Source organism: Delphinapterus leucas, chromosome 16 (assembly GCF_059928025.1).
Source record: "Delphinapterus leucas isolate spDelLeu-1000000601 "Yukka" chromosome 16, BTC_Dleu_Yukka2, whole genome shotgun sequence".
NCBI lineage: Eukaryota > Metazoa > Chordata > Mammalia > Artiodactyla > Monodontidae > Delphinapterus > Delphinapterus leucas.
The window spans coordinates 20,865,611-20,871,794 of record NC_143144.1 but is presented as its reverse complement, the minus strand read 5'-3'; the positions used below and the strand labels follow the sequence as shown (position 1 = coordinate 20,871,794).

Below are 6,184 nucleotides of genomic sequence, written 5' to 3'. Positions count from 1 at the left end.
TCCCCTCCTCTCCACTCTGGCTCAGGAGGGACATGCTTCTAAGTACTGAGGTGTGATGAGTCCGACTGTTATTAGCTGGAAAGACCAGTTCTAACAGCAAATAACAGTAAATCTCTGGCACAGAGACTACTGTCCTTAATGTTCTGTGATTTTAGGAAATGCTGTAAATAGCTTGGCTTTAGTTCAATTTACTCAGAAATGAAACATGTTTAATAAGGTTAAACTACTCTGCTAGAGTAAGTGTCTGATGGTTTAGTGTCCTTGTAAAATACATACATAATACATGTAGGTAAATCATAGTCTTAAAGTATACTTAGAATACTGCATTATTGAAACCAAAGTCTAACAAAATGACTACCATTAGAAGCAGCTAATGAAACTAAATCCAAAGTTATGACAAGGGAGACTCATCCTCACTTGAAGCTGTGTCACTTAGAGAATTAAAGCCATTCAAGGCAAGGTGAAGGTGGCACCTTTAGATAATTCCAATCAGGGCCAGAAATTAGCATTTCTAAATATTTCAGAAAAGTCCATAGAAGTGTTTCAAAGACTTTTGTGCAAAAGAATGTCTGTCTATCTTTCTGCATCAGTAAGTAGTAGTGCCCATCAGAATTTCCTAATAACACAAAGACAAAGCCAAGTCCATACACTTGATCAGATGTCAAAGGAATGGGAGGTGGACTATTGGTCACCCTTAGAGCTTCTGCTGGCTTTTTACTATATGCTGTTCACCAGTGTGAGTCAGGTGGACTTTTGTGAGAGAATAGTGTTTGGTGGCCAGGACCTCTTTTGGGCTTTTCTTGCTAAGTGGAATACACAACAGATAAGGGAATAGGGGAGGTAATACAGGGAAGCTACTCTTTCCAGCTCAGAAGGAGTTGATGAAGCCCATATATGCATTTAAGAAGCCCATGGGATCCTCTAGCTGTCATAGTGGCTAATGTGGTCATCCAGAATTGACACTGTGGACCGTGGCAGCCTTTTCCTGTACAGCTCCAAAAACTCTGGAGAGGGATTCACTGGATCCAGTGGCCCATAGATAAAATGAATGGAAATAGGGCTTCCCTGGTGGTGCAGTGGTTGAGAGTCCGCCTGCCGATGAAGGGGACACGGGTTCGTGCCCCGGTCCGGGAGGATCCCATGTGCTGCGGAGCGGCTGGGCCCGTGAGCCATGGCCGCTGAGCCTGCGCGTCCGGAGGCTGTGCTCCGCAATGTGAGAGGCCACAACAGTGAGAGGCCCGCGTACCGCAAGAAAAAAGAAAAGAAAAAAAAAGAATGGGAATAGATACAGAGGCAAGAGCTCCCACCCAGCATCTTCTAAACTTCTTCCTTTGATTGATGTACTGCAAGAGACTGTCGATAACCAAGTTCCCGTCATTGTTGCGTATCCCTGCCCACATGTCCCACAGTTCACTCTCAGAGGGTCGGGTGTATGGCCCAAAGACCGGGGTGAGACCTCGAGAGAATACAAAGAAGTTCATCAGTTGTGTGAGGATGGGTGACAGCATGCCTCCAGCTTTGAGAAGGTTTTGGAGAAGGAGAGGACGGTGAGTCTCAGGAAATATACCTCCATTTGGCAGAGAGAGACTCTTGATGGTAAGCCGACCAGATCGATTCTGCTTGAACCTATAGAGCAGCTCCTGAGCAACGATATCCCCATAGTTGTGAGACAACAGGTTGATCCTATGGTTCTGGAGCCCCAGATGCTGCAAAAGAGCCTCCACGATGCTGGCCTGCTCGAATATGGAATAGTGATGTGGTCTCAGTTTGTCACTGAAGCCAGAGCCTAGGAAATCAAGGGCAATCATTCAATGAAACCTGAGGGTCACACCTTCCCAAAACTTGTACCAGTCATAGCTGGACGTTGGAAAGCCGTGTAAAAGCACAACTATCTCTGGACTTCCAACATCCACAGAGTCTTGGTAGAAGATACGCAGTCCCTTGTAGGTAAAAAATTTGCCTGATGACTTCCATGAGTTAAGAGCAGGCGAAAGCTGGTGGGGTGCGGGGGGAAGGGGATGTGCAGATAGGCCACAAGCAGGGGCACAGCCAACAGCCCCACCTGGACCCACCACTCCCTCATCCTGATTCAGGCAAGACCTGGGCTACAAGACTCCATGTTTGGGGACCCGGTTGCGCATGCCTGTTGGAAGATTTTTTAATCACAGTTTCCATTTCAGTGCTTGTGATTGGTCGGTTCATATTTTCTATTTCTTCCTGGTTCAGTCTCGGCAGGTTGTGCATTTCTAAGAATTTGTCCATTTCTTCCAGGTTGTCCATTTTATTGGCATAGAGTTGCTTGTAGTAATCTCTCATGATCCTTTGTATTTCTGCAGTGTCAGTTGTTACTTCTCCTTTTTCATTTCTAATTCTATTGATTTGAGTCTTCTCCCTTTTTTTCTTGATGAGTCTGGCTAATGGTTTATCAATTTTGTTTATCTTCTCAAAGAACCAGCTTTTAGTTTTATTGATCTTTGCTATCGTTTACTTCATTTCTTTTTCATTTATTTCTGATCTGATCTTTATTATTTCTTTCCTTCTGCTAACTTTGGGGTTTTTTTGTTCTTCTTTCTCTAATTGCTTTAGGCACAAGGTTAGGTTGTTTATTTGAGATGTTTCCTGTTTCTTAAGGTAGGATTGTATTGCTATAAACTTCCCTCTTAGAACTGCTTTTGCCAAGAGAATTGCATTTTTGCACATATCTGATCCATTTTATTCATGCCCTATTATTAATCTTTCCTGTCTGTCTTCCTGCCTTCCACACATCTGTTGGAGTGCTTATCAATAGGAAAGTACAGGTGAACTAGGTCAAGACTTAGATCCTACCCTCGAGGAGTGCACAGTACAGTGGAGGAGAATGACATATTGACAGGTTATTACAATACAATATAGAACAGTGGGCACCATTAGAGTGTTATGGATGAAGTGCTTCCTTGAGCTATTTATAGACCTCTTAGTATAATCTTGGCACAATCTTGGTAGAATTTTTGTAATTTCTTTATATTGACTGACTCCCTGTTCTATGTTTGTCCTCTCTATGGGTTCCTAAATATACAAATAAATATGCAGAAGACCACAAACAAAATTCTACTAAACATTTATTATTGTATATATTTAAGAAAAATTTTGCTAGAACTGTTGGGTACATTCATTTGTTTATTTAAATAGTCACTTCATTATTTCTTAGTTTTACACACATTTGTTCTCAGGTAGGTTATTTTCTCCAGATACTTGTCCAGGAAAGTATCATTTTCCTTCAGTTTTTCCTGAAGCCCTAAGAGACAAGAAACAGATCTTTAATTCATTTTGAATTAATTAAAAAATTATGTTTTTTTAATAAGAAATAGTCTTTTTGGTGATTTTTTTTCAGTACTTCACCTAGAAGAGGGCATTTTTAATTGTTTTTATATTTATTTATACCCACAACTTTCAAAATTACATATTCCCCCTTGCTTCTGCTATCAATTTTGTATGCAAACAGCTGCACAGAATAATTTGTGGCTGTTTTTCCCCAGAACTTACTCTGAGCTTCTTGAAAGAAGAAAAATAACTCATGGTTCTCTGGATTCCTGACTCAATCATGGATTTACAATTTTGTTAAATTAAATGATCAAATTGTCAAATACTACAAAATTTTAGGGAATTAATGTTATTGGCCATCTCACTCTTTCCCATCATTTAATATATTCAGAATTTTCATTTTATTTGTAATGAATATCCTTCAGTTTTACAGAATGGTACCATACACATATAGTAGGCCCACAGTATTTTAAATATTTACTGTATCCAGAAGAATTACAGCACAGCCATGACTTTTATTAGTGTATGCTATGATCTTTGATCACTTCATTTGCTTTGAAGTTAAATAATTTTACTCTAGGTAACTATTATAAGTTTTTATTTATGAAAAAGATTCTAGCCTTTCTAAATCACTAGACTTTTTGAGCATACTTTTGGGTATGGAGTTCTTTTTTTTCATTGTATACTCTTTAATATTGAGATATTAGCCCTCTTCAAGGGAATGACACTAAAATATCTAAACCAAAAAAAAAAAAAGTCCATGAAGATGAAAAAAATGTTGTGAAGAGAAAATCCACTAGTCGAAAATACAAAATTTTGTAAATATAGAAAAGTCATAATAACGAATGAAATTAAATTTACTTGACAATGGTTGTTTTAAAATGTTCACACTGGCAAGAATATGGTCAAACAAATATTCGGCCTGATAGAATGCAAATTGGTACAACCCTTTGTGGGAAACACTTTGATAATATAACTCAAGAGTCTTAAATATTCTTGTTCTTGCTGACCTTGTAAAGCAATGATCTATGTATTATAAGGACTGTCTAAATTTTGGAAAATAGCTCATTGCATATGGGTTTAAACTGCATGGTTATATCATCAAAAAAAGTTAAATAGAGTAAGCCTTTAAAAAATTAGAGAAGATCAAAAAGTTCAGGAATTTCAAACTTGGCCTCTGTGAGCACAGTTCTTCTCAAAACTGCTTACCCAGTGTTTTTAATAAAAGCTGATTCCCTCTCTAGCATTCTCTGTTAACTTCCTAGTAACTGAAAGCATGCAAGTCTATGATTACTGGTAGATTTATACCAAATCCCATGGATTAAGGAATTTTTAACCATTAATAATTATATTTATAAAAACCAATTATAAATGTTATTAATGTTGAATTATTTAAAATCATACATATATGTATATATATTCACCATTAATATGAAATACAAATGTCTCTAAAATAATACACCAATAGGTTAATGGTGGTTATATTTTGGATGTGGAATTATGTGATTATTTTCTTTGCATTTTTATTTCTGAATTAATAAAAATAAAATAAAATGCTAGTGGGACAAGGAAACATGTCTTAGATATAAGCATAAAAAAGCCACGATTCAGAGCTAGTGGTGATTTCATCTAACTCTGCAGTGGAGCTTCTGATCAGTGGACTCTTTTTTGCTGGTGTCATTTTTAAGAGAGGAGGGCTCTTCCTAATTTTTCTCTGGACAAAAAGTATTAATCAACTAATGTGAGCATACTCCTGGAATATCTTTTAGCAGCTTTGGAATTGCTGATATTCCTCTTTCATTATTGAGTGTTCAGCATTCATTCATGATTCTAATCAACATGTTTCGACTTATACTACTTATATAACAATTATAATATTATTTATTCACTTGTTCACGGAAGAAGCAAGGGAAGCTTCTTGCTATATTCCTTGAGAAAGTTGCATACATTCTGCAGTGCCGTTCAAATTATTTGAGAATCAACATCCTGAGATAAAACTGACAAAGCAGTTGGGTTTCCTCCTAATTCAATGATGATGCCTTTAGTAGTCACTTCTCCTTTTTTCTTTGTTACTCATATTTAGTACTTCAGCCTAAATCCAGAGCAGAATCACAATTCCCTTTTGTAAGAACTATTTTATTCAATATTTAATTCAATATTTATATTGTGTTCATTTATTTTAATGTCTAGAGAGATCATGTTAATATTCATAGGGGGACCGATGACTGAGCAGGTGAAGTGCAGTTTAGGTTAAATGATCCTTTGTAGTGATTTGAAGGAAACCGCAGGGTATGACGTTTGTATTGAAGCTCAACTCCTCTCTGGCAAGCCTCCAGAATCCTGACACGTGTTTTCTGCCCAAAGTTATTCATTCCACAGAAAATATTAACAGAAATTTGCCTGAAAATCTTGGCATACCAATATCTGTAAGGGATGTGTAAAATTAAGGCTCAATAAAATTTCAGAAGTAGAATATTTGTGAGGTACAATTGTCAGGGCTGTGAAGTTTTCGCTCTTGCTTGATTCTTCCTTCCTTAGAAAATCGTGGGTTATAAAAGACATTTCCCAGAATCACTGTGCAAAAGTGAAAGAAAATGAGTAATAATAAGAAGTAAAAATAAAAGTCAAATAGTTTGCACCTTTATTCTTTAATCTACATTCATTTCTTCAATTCTTTCTGTCTCCCTTAATAATCTAAAGCCAAATTAAGAGCTTTCTCATAGAACTCCAGTGGTTCTCACTCCTTTATTTCCACAGTTTTTAGTGTTAATTTCTAACATGGACACAGGAACACAGGATTTGACTGTTCTGGCCTTACCTGGTTATAAGAATAGGCTTGTATCAGAGTGGTCATTCCAGTTCTTCCTTGCAGCCTGGTAAATAT

At 37.2% G+C, this 6,184-nt stretch overlaps 1 pseudogene; it reads right to left on the bottom strand.

The window, feature by feature from the left end:
* Positions 1-796: 796 nt before the first annotated feature.
* On the bottom strand, positions 797-2,249 carry LOC111183588 (mesoderm-specific transcript homolog protein-like; annotated as a pseudogene).
* Positions 2,250-6,184: the final 3,935 nt, after the last annotated feature.